We start from the raw sequence: 16,188 nt of genomic DNA on the forward strand, positions 1-16,188 counted from the left end.
TAAACAATGTTAATATATAACTCAGTACTGGTAAACAATGTTAATAGATAACTCAGTATTGGTAAACAATGTTAATATATAACTCAGTATTGGTAAACAATGTTAATATATAACTCAGTATTGGTAAACAATGTTAATATATAACTCAGTACTGGTAAACAATGTTAATATATAACTCAGTATTGGTAAACAATGATAATATATAACTCAGTATTGGTAAAAATGTTAATATATAACTCAGCATTGGTAAACAATGTTAATATATAACTCAGTATTGGTAAACAATGATAATATATAACTCAGCATTGGTAAACAATGTTAATATATAACTCAGCATTGGTAAACAATGATAATATATTAACTCAGTATTGGTAAACAATGTTAATATATAACTCAGCATTGGTAAACAATGATAATATATTAACTCAGTATTGGTAAACAATGTTAATATATAACTCAGTACTGGTAAACAATGTTAATAGATAACTCAGTATTGGTAAACAATGTTAATATATAACTCAGTATTGGTAAACAATGTTAATATATAACTCAGTATTGGTAAACAATGTTAATATATAACTCAGTATTGGTAAACAATGTTAATAGATAACTCAGTATTGGTAAACAATGTTAATTGATAACTCAGTATTGGTAAACAATGTTAATATATAACTCAGTATTGGTAAACAATGTTAATATATAACTCAGTATTGGTAAACAATGTTAATAGATAACTCAGTATTGGTAAACAATGTTAATATATAACTCAGCATTGGTAAACAATGTTAATATATAACTCAGCATTGGTAAACAATGATAATATATTAACTCAGTATTGGTAAACAATGTTAATATATAACTCAGTACTGGTAAACAATGTTAATATATAACTCAGTATTGGTAAACAATGATAATATATAACTCAGTATTGGTAAACAATGTTAATATATAACTCAGCATTGGTAAACAATGTTAATATATAACTCAGTATTGGTAAACAATGATAATATATAACTCAGCATTGGTAAACAATGTTAATATATAACTCAGCATTGGTAAACAATGATAATATATTAACTCAGTATTGGTAAACAATGTTAATATATAACTCAGTACTGGTAAACAATGTTAATAGATAACTCAGTATTGGTAAACAATGTTAATATATAACTCAGTATTGGTAAACAATGTTAATATATAACTCAGTATTGGTAAACAATGTTAATATATAACTCAGTACTGGTAAACAATGTTAATATATAACTCAGTATTGGTAAACAATGATAATATATAACTCAGTATTGGTAAAAATGTTAATATATAACTCAGCATTGGTAAACAATGTTAATATATAACTCAGTATTGGTAAACAATGATAATATATAACTCAGCATTGGTAAACAATGTTAATATATAACTCAGCATTGGTAAACAATGATAATATATTAACTCAGTATTGGTAAACAATGTTAATATATAACTCAGTACTGGTAAACAATGTTAATAGATAACTCAGTATTGGTAAACAATGTTAATATATAACTCAGTATTGGTAAACAATGTTAATATATAACTCAGTATTGGTAAACAATGTTAATATATAACTCAGTACTGGTAAACAATGTTAATAGATAACTCAGTATTGGTAAACAATGTTAATAGATAACTCAGTATTGGTAAACAATGTTAATATATAACTCAGTATTGTTAAACAATGTTAATATATAACTCAGTATTGGTAAACAATGATAATATATAACTCAGTATTGGTAAACAATGTTAATATATAACTCATCATTGGTAAACAATGTTAATATATAACTCAGTATTGGTAGACAATGATAATATATAACTCAGCATTAGTAAACAATGTTAATATATAACTCAGCATTGGTAAACAATGATAATATATAACTCTGCATTGGTAAACAATGTTAATATATAACTCAGTATTGGTAAACAATGATAATATATAACTCAGCATTGGTAAACAATGTTAATATATAACTCAGCATTGGTAAACAATGATAATATATTAACTCAGTATTGGTAAACAATGTTAATATATAACTCAGTATTGGTAAACAAGTAGCCCAGTTCTGTATTATTCTCGTGGCCACAGTATGACATTGAGACGCCTGGTCTACACACACACACATATATAATCTGCTATTTTTATTCCCCGTTAACTCCACACGTGAACTATTTCTCCATCTTAATGAATGATTTGCAACTCTGCTGTATAAACGGATCTCCAAGTGTTGTAGGTGGAGGAGGGTCAGTGGGCTAGGAGCCAGGATTTTGACTTTGGGGGGGGGGTTGCTGACTTCAATATTCTGAGACATCTCAGTGTGTTGACGTTTTACAATGGGCCGCCACAAATGTATAAAACTAATTTTAATTGGATTTGAACGCGGAGTTCATTAATAGGTGACAGCACATGAGGTGACAACACACGTGGTGGTGACATCACACGTGGTGGTGACATCACACGTGGTGGTGACATCACACGTGGTGGTGACAGCACACGAGGTGGTGACAGCACACGAGGTGACAACACACGTGGTGGTGACAACACACGTGGTTGTGACATCACACGTGGTGGTGACAACACACGTGGTGGTGACAACACACGTGGTGGTGACATCACACGAGGTGGTGACAGCACACGAGGTGGTGACAACACACGTGGTGGTGACATCACACGAGGTGGTGACAACACACGTGGTGGTGACATCACACGTGGTGGTGACATCACACGACGTGGTGACAACACACGTGGTGGTGACAACACACGTGGTGGTGACATCACACGTGGTGGTGACATCACACGTGGTGGTGACATCACACGAGGTGACAACACACGTGGTGGTGACAACACACGTGGTGGTGACATCACACGTGGTGGTGACATCACACGTGGTGGTGACAACACACGTGGTGGTGACATCACACGTGGTGGTGACAACACACGTGGTGGTGACATCACACGTGGTGGTGACATCACACTAGGTGGTGACAACACACGTGGTGGTGACAACACACGTGGTGGTGACATCACACGTGGTGGTGACATCACACGTGGTGACATCACACGAGGTGACATCACACGAGGTGGTGACATCACACGTGGTGAGAACACACGTGGTGGTGACAGCCTGCAGGGACGCACACGGGGTCCCCGACTTACGACAATCCCCGACTTACGACGATCCCCGACTTACGCTATTTCGATGTTACGATCTTATGATAAGACAAAATTGTTAAGATATTTTAAATTTCGCGTGGCAGGCAAACGCAGCGACGTGCGAGGTACGAATCTTGGCGAGTACAGTACAACATACGATACGCTACGTTCAATGCATGTTTAAAGTTGTTATAGCAATACAGTATTGTAATAAATACATATGGTATATAGTTTATACAGTACTACTGTAAATGATCTGTTTTTGCCAAATAATCACCATTCTTTAAGGCTCCCGGCTAGGCTACGGACGATATTTTCGAGTTACGGTGTTGGTGGCTGTAACGCAACTCCGTCGTAAGTCGAGGACTACCCTGGAAACGCCTTACCCACAATAACAACAACAACGTTTTATTCTTAAACAACGCCTTCTTATTTTAAAGTGCGCTAAAAGGTAAAGAACAGGAAGAAGTCGAGTGGACAACGGGAAGTGATCACAAGGCTTTAAACGCGACGTAAACACAGAGAAGTGAAGATTAATAATAACAATAATAATTAAATAGTTTATAACTCACCGCCGTGAGAGAAGGACGTGGCGCCTGCTTCCCCGGCGAAGCGATTCCACACTTTAGGGACCGCGGCGTTTCATTGACCTAGCCCAAAAAAACATTAAATTAAATAATCCGTCCATACAAAAAAAATTGTAATTGCTTTAAAAGAGCCGCTTAATTGATTGATTACTTTATAAATTAATCTTCAACGTGCTACTTTTTTGTGTGTGCGTGTGATGCTGTCCGTAACTCGTTAACATGCACACGGAGCAGGCGCGCCTCAGACACGCGGCGCCTGCTCGTCGCGCGAGACGATTCCGCAGTTTAGGGACCGCGGCGTTTTTCCCACCTGCACAAAATTTTTTAAAGATGCCGTCCATAAATCTTATTTTTTATTCCTGGAAAGGAGGCAATTAATTGATGAATTGATGCCGATTTGAATACAGGTTATGCATCCCCCCTCCTCTTTTCAAGAAAAAAAAATAGATGGACTAGTCCTGGGCAAACTGCCAATCGCTGCGCGTGACGCCAACGTTTTTTATAAATAAATAAATGTGCCGTTTAAAAATAAATTTATGCAAACCGACACACCTGATGATGACCGTTTGAGTTATGGTCGAAACGTCGTGAGAATTTTTTATTGTTTTATATATATTTTGTTATTTTGTTGTTTCTCTTCAACGTGACTTTACCGAAAAAACTAAGAATATAGGTTATGCATCGTCACCGCGTGCAACATGTGTGATTGATTGGACGACAGGAAGTAGACTACATTTTTATTACAAGAATTTTGACCACGACAGACAGAGGAATCAAGTTCGGTAAAAGCGTTGAAAAATTTTAGAGGGGCAGAAATTACTCCATCGAGAACACAACATTTTAATTCAAACCCAGTAAACATGCAACGTTGAGCCAACGTTGGCATTTGGTTAACATAGGTGTACACACAGTGTGGTTAACATAAATGTACACACAGTGTGATTAACATAGTGTACACACACACTGTGATTAACATAGTGTACACACACAGTGTGATTAACATGGTGTACACACACAGTGTGATTAACATGGTGTACACACACAGTGTGATTAACATAGGTGTACACACACACACACAGTGTGATTAACATGGTGTACACAGTGTGATTAACATAGGTGTACACACACACAGTGTGGTTAACATAGTGTACACACACACACAGTGTGATTAACATAGGTGTACACACACAGTGTGGTTAACATAGGTGTACACACACATAGTGTGATTAACATAGGTGTACACACACATAGTGTGATTAACATAGGTGTACACAGACACACAGTGTTACTATTATGATGGGCTCATCTTGCCTTAGCAGTAGTGTGACATCAGACGCTGAGTTTGTATTGTATTTTTCTCAAGCAGCTTTGAATTAGCCCAGCTAATTGACCCCGCGGTGTGAAAGTGGTAACTCTACATGTGTGGCTTGCCAGAGGCAGTCTTCACTGCAGTGAGCATTGGTGATGATACCACACTGATGAGTCTGATCAATGACTACATGGGCCTAGAGTTACCCATCTTTGTATTGGTGATGATACCACACTGATGAGTCTGAGCAATGACTTAATGGGCCTAGAGTTACCCATCTCTGTATTGGTGATGATACCACACTGATGAGTCTGATCAATGACTACATGGGTCTAGAGTTACCCATCTCTGTATTGGTGATGATACCACACTGATGAGTCTGATCAATGACTAAATGGGCCTAGAGTTACCCATCTCTGTATTGGTGATGATACCACACTGATGAGTCTGATCAATGAATACATGGGCCTAGAGTTACCCATCTCTGTATTGGTGCTACCTGACAGTCGGTCAGATTTGCTCAGATTTATTTTGACAGTGACCAAAGGTATGAGAACCACAATGCACTGCTTAAGAAGAAACCGTTCATGTTTATTTGCAAGTAAAACATGATTTTACAACCTGCGCTGTTATGATCGGATTTTTTCGTCAATTACAGGTTTAAATACTCTTTGTTGGTGATATTAAAGGAATTGCCAACACTGGATCAGGACCACAAATACGAATATCTTGCCATGATCGTTTGAGTAGGAAGACAGTTTTATCAGTAACATAATTTTTTCTAAATTAATAATAGTCTAAAACAATGAATGATTCCCTTGTCTCACATGCAAGAGATAATTCTGAACCTAAATGCTGTCACCCAGTCACACACAGGATTAAATGTGCCCATTTAAAGTGTACATAATTATCCACAATGAAATTACAGCATTACACCTGTCCGTAGCAGCATCTTTCACATGTCGATGCAGAAAACTTCGAACCTGACTCTGCTATCCCTACAATTACACGTAATTTCATTAATACACATTCTTTCTGAGAGGTGCATAAGTTATAAGGTCGCAATATATAAAAACAAGTAGCAGACACAGTTCGCACTGTTTAGTGGAAGTGTCTGGGTGGCTTTGGGCTAACACTATGCCCCAAAACAGAGACATGAGATTGGTACAAATTCCACGCATGGTTATTTTTTTTCTCAATTATTTTAACGGCTAAACAGATGGCACATTATGTTCAGTGTATTTGGTAATGTTGTTCAGTGTAACGCAGTGATAAAAGTGTCCAACCTATAACCAGATAGTTGCCAGTTCAATTCCCACACAAGAGGTAGATTCTACAATTATTCCAGTTTAACACGTAGGCTTTTGCGACCAATTATTCCTCCGGGATTGACGCAGTAAGTACCGCTTTGTGGAACGGCAACGATAGCTTCACAGACATGTCCTTAAAAAAATATCTTCACTGGCTGAGAAACTCCCGTGAAAATAAGTATCAACCAATGCTCACTTAGGCTTGAAGACATTTTCTTACTATGTCTCTTTGGCCATTTGAATTCATGGCCAAACATAAAATGGCCAGAGCGGAGCCGGGCCCGAACAGCGTGGCTTTTAACTGCAGGCCGACCCACTATTTGTCGGCGTTCGGTTGGCCTCTTGACCAGTGGAAGTTGTCTTCTTTGGTTCTTTCGGTAAGGTCACGTAGAATGAGAATAAAATAATAAAATAACTCAATAAAATTCTCACAACGTTTCGGCCACAACGCAAGCGGCCGTCTTCAGGTGAAAGGTACAGAACTGTCGGGACGACAGAGCTTCAATGAATGATGTTAAGATTCGTAGCGACTTTTAAGCTGGTTGGGAGAAGTCGCTACGAATCTTAACATCGTTCATTGAAGCTCTGTCGTCCCGACAGTTCTGTACCTTTCACCTGAAGAAGGCCGCTTGCGTTGTGGCCGAAACGTCGTGAGAATTTTATTGTGTTATTTTATTATTTTATTCTCATTCTACGTGGTGGTGACTTTACCGAAATAACCAAAGAAGACGAATCCTTGCAGTCACGAAAGCTTCAAATCGAAATTTAACAGTGGAAGTCAGTTTGCGATGTCACGAGATTGCGTGCGGCACGACGCCTCATTAACTGAAATTTGCAACCGTCGCGAAGATTCTGCGACGCTTTCGTTGCCGGTAATCTACAGCTCACTCCAGCGCTGTCCTCCAGACAGTCTCGTCCCTTCACCTGATGAAGGCCGCTTGTGTTGTGGCCGAAACGTCGTGAGAATTTTATTATTTTATTTTTTACCTATGTGACTTTACCCAATAGAACCAAAGAGTATGAATCTACAGCCTCCTTGAACACCCCCCACCCCCCCCCCCCCCCCCACAGCTTGCCGACCAAAGCTCTGACGAGCTGAGCTTTGACCGACAACTCGCTCCGTGTTCTGCATTCCTGAAATCGGTGCCCTGCCAAAAACGCAACATCAATCACCGCACGGCCTGCTGATGTATCTGTTGTGCGGCTCGATGGCCAGGTTCCTGCTGACACGCGGCTTGCGCGGCCAACTCGTGGTCATCCCAAATGTTGCCAAGGGTCTCTTTGCTGAACGGCGGCGGCGGCGGCGACTCCATCTCCTGACCCACCTCCACAGGTGGCGTCTGCACCGACTTGGGCACCAGATGCTGCTCCTCCTGCTGCTGTTGCTGCTGTTGTTGCTGTGGCTGCTGCTGCTGCTACTGTGGCTGCTGCAGTGGCTGCTGCTGCTCCTCCTGCTGCTGTTGCTCCTGCTGCTGTTGTTGTTGTGGCTGCTGTTGCTGTGGCTTCTGCTGCTGCTGTTGCTGTGGCTTCTGCTGCTGCTGCTGTTGCTGCTGTTGCTGCTGTTGCTGCTGCTGTGGCTGCTGCTGTTGTTGTGGCTGCTGCTGCTGCTGTTGCTGCTGCTGCTGTTGCTGCTGCTGCTGTAGTGGCTGCGGCTGCTGCTGCTGTTGAGTTGACTGGTGACGAGGCACACGTGGTATGGCTGAGGCTGAGTGGGAGGGCTGCTCAGAGTGGACAGCAGGATTTTCCTGAAGCTCCATGACCTGCTTCCTGTTGAAGTTGTATTTACTGAAGAGTTCGAACATAGGGGGAGGACGTAGAGTTAGAACAGACACACAGGTCCATGCCTGTGTGTGTCTAATCATGTTAGGTTCAAGCCCATCTTGACACACACAGGTCCATGCCTGTGTCTAATCATGTTAGGTTCAAGCCAAACTTGACACACACAGGTCCATGCCTGTGGGTCTAATCATGTTAGGTTCAAGCCCATCTTGACACACACAGGTCCATGCCTGTGTGTCTAATCATGTTAGGTTCAAGCCCATCTTGACACACACAGGTCCATGCCTGTGGGTCTAATCATGTTAGGTTCAAGCCCATCTTGACACACACAGGTCCATGCCTGTGGGTCTAATCATGTTAGGTTCAAACCATCTTGTGATCCTTGAACCCAATATCACACCGTGCCCTTGACAGCAATATAATTATTTAACATCAATAAAAACATCTAGGATTTACTGCAGTAATTAACACCACTGCATAGTACTGTCGTTTGTAGTAGTTTGTCCCCAATATAACATAAGTGGAAACAACCCTGGGGCAAAATCTGAAAACCATACTCCCCAATCTCTAAAAATTAAGAGTGTGCAACTTAATGTTATGTTTAAATAACGGTCGCTAAGCACAGGCCCAAAATGCTAAGAAGCCAGCAACAGCACCAGAGGAATGTCTAATCGTTTAGCGTTCATCTGCTTATTTAATTCAGCAAGGTGATGAGAAACCTCAACCATAAGGGCCCATCTACCAATGAGTCACAAGGCACCATGGGTAATGCTGGAGCGCCTCACCGAGTCTCAGGGCATCCGTGATGGACTAGGACGTGAAATTCGCACGCACAGGAATCCACATATCAGCTTCATTTAGTCGTCATGGATATTGCTTAAAATATTTGCCATCTGTTGCACAATGGCATACTCTTCTCGATTTGAAGCTTTCGTGACTGCAAGGATTAATCGTCTTTGGTTATTTCGGTAAAGTCACCACGTAGAATGAGAATAAAATAATAAAATAACACGATAAAATTCTCACGACGTTTCGGCCACAACGCAAACAGGTCTGTACCATTCACCTGAAGACGGCCGCTTGCGTTGTGGCCGAAACGTCGTGAGAATTTTATTATTTTATTTTATGATTTTATTCTCGCTCTACGTGGTGGTGACTTTACCGAAAGAACCAAAGAAAATGGCATACTCGTTGTTTTTAGTAGTCTCTCGTCATGCCAACTTGACAACAGTATTTGTCCTCTGGAGACACTGGCCTCCACCGTGTGAATGTTGAATTGACACGACTACCTCGGTCCCACCGACATCGCTCATTTGATCTGGGAGACAACTTTCACTTTGACTAACAGTTAATCTTAAAGCAGTGATGGTTTTGGGCAGCAGTGATGGTTCGGGCAGCGACGCATAACCTGTATTCAATTTCCCTTGGGTAAATTCGGCTTTAATGGGTAACCGGTATTGGTTTGTAAACATAAATTGTGTAGAGAAAAGAGCACGTTGCTGCCTCGTGAGCCACAACTCAGCCTTAATAGGTCTCTTAAACGGTCACTTAGGAGAGCTTTGTGTTGTTTTGTCGTGCAAATCACCAAATCAGCTGCTCCACGCACGGCAGGATCATCTCCCAGGCAAGGCCAGTGAAGTGTTGCATGTACAGAGTCCACGCAGAGGGCAGCTTCACTTCTATACGGGCCAATGCTATGCTTGCAGCCGCCACCACGGATGGACGGAAACTCAGGAATACGTGGTCTGCATACACACAAAGACAAAACCCTCCGTTTAGCCTTAACAGACTGTTGGGGCAAGTGCTGCTAGCGAGTAGCAGCACCTATGAAGGTCGGCACTGTGGCACACGAGGGGGTGGGTGGCCAGCACCACGCCCGGCCGCCTTTGTCTCCCCAGTGCTGGCGATGTTTACACACCACATTGAGTTACTCATTTGAGGCCGAGTCGACCTAGGGGAGGCCCAGGACCGGTTCAGATAATCGTCACCGGTGATAGCCGTGAGCGGGCGTTGGACCAGGGTGTCCAGGGTCGTAGCTGCAGCGTAGCGCTAACCGCTACGCCACCTCTACCCTGCACACAGGAATGACAGGCAGGCACACACACACAGACGCTTAAACGCACAAGCACCCAGTGAACGAGGAACGTTGGGCCAAGGACACCCTGAACATTTGAACAAACATTCCGACTAAAATTTTGATTTAAAGCTTTTGTGACTGCAGTAATTCATATTCTTAGCTCTTTCGGTAAAGTCACGTTGAAGGGAAACAATAAAATAATAAAATATATAAAACAATAAAAATTCTCACGACGTTTCGACCATAACACAAACGGTCATCATCAGGTGTGAAAAGCAACGGCAAGAAACATTTGAAAGAAGTGTCGGTTCGCATCAAATTATTTATTTTATTAACGGTGTTTGTGTGTGTTTATTTATTTATTTAAACGTTAGCACTACGGGCAGCGATTTGGCAGTTTGTTTAGAAGGACGAGTCCATCTATGTTCTGAAAAGAGGAGGGGGGAGACGAAACATTAATGTATGTTGTCTGAAAGCCACCGTAAGCGTGAACAATCAATTAAGACCTGTTCACGCTTACGGTGGCTTTCAGACAGCATACATTAATTTTTCGTCTCCCCCCTCCTCTTTTCAGAACATAGATGGACTCGTCCTTCTAAATAAACTGCCAAATCGCTGCGCGTGGCGCTGACGTTTTTTTAAATACCCCGTTTTAAAATAAATAAATTAATGCAAACCGACACACCTCATGACAACCGTTTGTGTTATGGTCGAAACGTCGTGAGAATTTTTATTGTTTTATATATATTTTATTATTTATTTGCTTCCCTTCAACGTGACTTTACCGAAAGAGCTAAGAATATCAACATTCCGACGTTGGAAAAAAATATATATTCGGTGACGTTTCAGGCACTGTCCCTTCTTCGCTGGTCACCTTAGCGTTGCCTACGAAGCGCTCCTCTACAGCTCTGCGAGTACCTTGCAGGGCGAGCTGAAGGAAGTGGGCCGTGTACTTGGTCGTGTACGCGTGCCGGTAGGACGAGCCTCCAGCCGGGGCGTCCTCACGCCGCGACAGCCACAGGAAGTAGTCCACGAAGTGCGCCGCTGTGGGCGTGCACAGGTTCCAGTCGAGTGTACACAGCAGCAGGAACTGTGCAGGGGGGAGGCAGACGGGAGAGTGGGCTGGCACGGCACAGCTGCCACCACTGCGTAAAGCATTCAGTCCGCCACGCTGCTGTGTGTTGCCTGGAGGGTTTATTTAACTATTCTAGATTTAAAGCTTTCGTGACTGCAAGGATCCATACTCTTTGGTTCTATTCGGTAAAGTCACGTAGGTAAAAAATAAAACAACAAAAATCACGACGTTTCGGCCACAACACAAGTGGCCTTCATCAGGTGAAGGGATCAGGTGGTCTCGAGGACAGCGCTGGAGTGAAACACAGCCACGCTCAGACCGCGACCTTTAAGCTGTGCGCAAGGAAACAAGGTGCCTTGACAAAGGAATTAGCATAAAAATTAGCATTTGATTGGCCGACTTAGCATAGAAGTGGTGTACGTGCGGGTGCACTTGCCAGTTGGCGCGGGGGGGGGGGGAGTTTACCTATTGATGGTGTGAAAGGGGAATTTAAGAGCTGCGAAAGTTTGGGGTACCACTACTTGAAAAATATACTGTACCACTGAAAATTAGTTTAATGTTTGGTTCGATTTAGAACGTCTTTCCAATGGTTGCTTAACTAGTCGGGTTGGTGCATGGCTCGCAAACAGTTCAAATGTCTGGTCAAAGAGTCAACTCGGCCCTTCGTCTGCACGGGTAAATGCAATGACCGTCATATTCTTTTGGGTCTTTCGGTAAAAGCCACGTAGATTGAAAAAATAATAAAAAATATCACGACGTTTCCATTGCAACGCAAGCAAATCGTCACGGGGTGATTGTTTTACGGAGAGACTGAGCCCCACCATAGGGAGAATTTCCTGCACTTGTTCCAGCGCCGTGCAAATAAATGAGCACCACTCCACGTTCATTTGTCAGGTCTGCTGTGGTAATATTATTCTGCAGCTTTTGCCTTCCTGTTATCTAGTAAGAAGACACGCTTCTATATTCAAATTCGGGCTGTACATTCAAATTGTCTACAGAATAATTAGTTGGCATGAAACAGAGATGATGTGTTCATATTCTTTGGGTCTTTGACGTTTCGATCGCAACACAAGCAATCACCTGAGGACGACTGCTTGTGTTGCCATCGAAACGTCGTAATTTTTTAAATTATTTTTCTATCTACGTGACTTTACCGACAGACCCAAAGAGTAAGATTGTAAAGTAACAAGACAAAACAATTGGTTTCTTGAATCAAATCGCGACCTTGAATCATGACAATGCACGGAACGGTTCTGGGGGGTGAAACATTGCATGCCGAATTAACAGGGGCATGCAGCTACCTCCGTCGGCTGCAATTCCTCCTTGGACAGACTCAGCCCTTGCTTGATCATCACCTCCAGCCGGTTCACCCAGTCCAGTCGCGGCACGTGCTCATCCATCTCCTCGAACTTGGCTGCGCAGGGTGTCAGGGACACGCATGCCGACGGTGAGCAAGCGACCAAGCGTGCGAGCGAGAGATGAGCGAGTGATCGGGTGGGTGGGTGGGTGGGTCACGTGAGCGATTGACCGACCTGCTATAATGAGGTAGCAGATTGAGCAGGTGTAGAGGCAGCGGACGGTGATGTCGTGGCGGTCCATGAACACGTCTAACATTGCGATGGCCAGGTGGTGCGTGGTCACACTCAGCTGCAGGCGCTCGCTCAGCGTTGCCAGGAGGTCGACGAAGTGGCGACGGAGGTGCAGCTAGGGCGAGCGTGCGCAAAACCGAGGCAGCGACAGCTCCTGCGAGGGGGAAAAAAAACGAGGACGTGGGGGTTGGGAGGGCAGTTGGGACGCTGTGGAGTTGGGTCAAGAGGTCAAGAAGTGTTTTGAAACGATAATAGATTATTCTGGGGGTCTAAGGAGGCGACGCGCCCGGTGACGGTGGGCCACAGCATTTAATTTTCGCCGTCACGCAAACCAAGAGTGACAAAAGCCACGGCCAAATTGTCTCCCTGTCCAAGCGAGTGAAAGATGGCGAAGAACTCATTCGGTAGTCCGCAGCCTACGATGAAACAAAACCACGAGGTGTGGAGATCCGTAGCTCCAAAGCACAGCCACTTTTATTCTTCCACAAGGTACCATGTCGCTCGTGTTATAGTCCCCGGAGAGATAGGGGGCCGGGTCGACCCGCTGGCCAGGATTGAACTTGCAACCTCCTCGCTGCGAGTCGAGCACTCGAACGTACGTGCCGTGTAAATCAGTTCGTAGGATTTGTGTCTGCGTGTAGGAGGCCTATTGATGAGAGAGGCGGATACCTTCTTTCGAAGGACGCGGTAGATGTCATCTGCCAACTCGCCTTGCCACCACTCGCTTCTGTCCATGTCTTGGTCCGTCGCTCGCGCCTCGTGCTCAGGAGTTTATTACTTGGACAGGCACGTGCTGGGTACACACAAGTGTTCACGAGTGGAGTTTATTACTCGGACAGGCACGTGCTGGGTACACACAAGTGTTCACAAGTGGAGTTTATTACTCGGACAGGCACGTGCTGGGCGCACACAAGTGTTCACGAGTGGAGTTTATTACTCGGACAGGCACGTGCTGGGTGCACACAAGTGATCACGTGACAGATTTGACGTCACAGCTCACTTGCCGTGCAAAAAATATATGCATTATTGAGCTCCCCCCACAAAAATAAAGTGTATTTGTATAATGTTTGCATGGTGTACAGTCTGGAAAGTACCCACATGGCAAATTTCCAGTTTGTTGCATGTGGAGAAGTACAGACAACACACACAATCACAACTTTGCCTTTCGTATATATGGAGATTACCACAGGTTATACCACGGGCACTTCGTGCTCAACAGAGCATTAAGAATAAAGGCAGAATTTTCACAACACTTGGAAAAGAAACTACATTTGCAATTTTTTGCAAAAAAAAGTAACACATTTTTCCACGCGTAAAAAATTCAATTATTGACACGTGTGCAAACTTCATAATGTATTTGCTTGAGCAAGACCGATTACATTATTGACGAAATCTTAAAGTGCTCATGCTAAACCGGCTTCCAAACATCTCAAGCTCACACCCTACCCCCCGCTATGCATGTGGAATAATGTAAAAAATATGTCCTGTTATGATGAAAAACAAAACAAAGTCTTACCAAACACTGTCCATTATTACACGGCGGGAAGGGAAATCGTTCAGTTAACAAACCGTGATAGTTTTAACGCCTCAATATGTCACGATATAGTCTAAATACAGCAAGTCTCAAGTCTTTCACGGTAACTACGGACGGAGTGGGCAGCACGCAGCCACGTTGGAGTCGTCACGTGACGCAGCCGCCGACTCCCAGGACTCTCCACGCCCCGGAAGTGCTGCTGAGCGCCGGAAGCCGGAGGTGACGCGTCATCCGTGTGCCAGGGACTCCTGATTGGATGAGGTGTGGGCGTGGCCACACCCGAGGGGGAGGCGACGGCCAGGGGATAAAGGGGGGGGGAGGGAGAGACCCACAGAGACCCATACTCATAGAGACCCACACAGACACTCACAGAGACCCACAGAGACTCATAGAGACCCATACTCATAGAGACCCACACAGACCCACACTCACAGAGACTCACACAGACACCCACACAGACTCACAGAGACCCACACTCACAGAGACTCACACAGACCCACACTCACAAAGACCCACACTCACAGAGACTCACACAGACCCACACACACAGAGACCCACACTCACAGAGACTCACACAGACCCACACACACAGAGACCCACACTCACAGAGACTCACACAGACCCACACTCACAGAGACCCACATTCACAGAGACTCACACAGACCCACACTCATAGAGACCCACACTCACAGAGACCCACACAGACCCACAGAGACCCACACAGACCCACAGAGACCCACACTAACAGAGACCCACACTCACAGAGACCCACACTCACCCATACTAACAGAGACCCACACTCACAGAGACCCACAGAGATTCACACTAACAGAGACCCACACAGACCCAAAGAGACCCACACTCACAGAGACCCACACCCACAAAGACCCATACTCACAGAGATCCACAGAGATCCACACAGACCCACATTCACAGAGACCCACACAGACCCACATAGACCCACAGAGACCCATACTCAAGAGACCCACACCCACAGAGACCCACACTCACAGAGACCCACACAGACCCACAGAGACCCACACTCACAGAGACCCACACAGACCCACAGAAACCCACACTCACAGAGACCCACACAGACCCACAGAGACCCACACTCACAGAGACCCACACACACCCATAGAGACCCACACTCACAGAGACCCACACAGACCCACGCTCACAGAGACCCACACAGACCCACACAGACCCACACTCACAGAGACCCACACATACTCACAGAGACCCACACTCACAGAGACCCACACAGACCCATACTCAACAGAGACCCACACAGACCCACACTCACAGAGACCCACACTCACAGAGACCCACACAGACCCATACTCACAGAGACCCATACAGAGACCCACACAGACCCACAGAGACCCACACTCACAGAGACCCACACTAACAGAAACCCACACAGACCCACATAGACCCACACTCACAGAGACCCACACAGACCCACACAGACCCACACTCACAGAGACCCACACTCACAGAGACCCACACAGACCCACATAGGCCCACACTCACAGAGACCCACACAGACCCACAGAGACCCACACTAACAGAGACCCACACAGACCCACATAGACCCACACCCACAGAGACCCACACAGACCCACAGAGACCCACACTACCAGAGACCCACACAGACCCACACTCACAGAGACCCACACTCACAGAGACCCACACAGACCCACAGAGACCCACACTAACAGAGACCCACACAGACCCA

General features: G+C 44.4%; 1 long non-coding RNA gene across 1 annotated transcript; it reads right to left on the reverse strand.

Moving 5' to 3' along the window:
• Window positions 1–12,639: 12,639 nt before the first annotated feature.
• Window positions 12,640–14,623, reverse strand: LOC142921866 (uncharacterized). Its single transcript, XR_012939673.1, has 4 exons — window positions 14,430–14,623; window positions 13,583–13,706; window positions 12,857–13,067; window positions 12,640–12,738 (listed from the first exon to the last, which is right to left on the reverse strand). It is a non-coding gene; the product is annotated as an uncharacterized LOC142921866 (long non-coding RNA).
• Between the last annotated feature and the right edge of the window lie 1,565 nt (window positions 14,624–16,188).

The sequence above is a fragment of the Petromyzon marinus genome, unplaced genomic scaffold, assembly GCF_048934315.1.
Source record: "Petromyzon marinus isolate PM22_M1 ecotype Great Lakes invasive population unplaced genomic scaffold, UKy_Petmar_22M1.pri1.0 PM_G_Scaffold_9, whole genome shotgun sequence".
Taxonomy (NCBI): domain Eukaryota; kingdom Metazoa; phylum Chordata; class Hyperoartia; order Petromyzontiformes; family Petromyzontidae; genus Petromyzon; species Petromyzon marinus.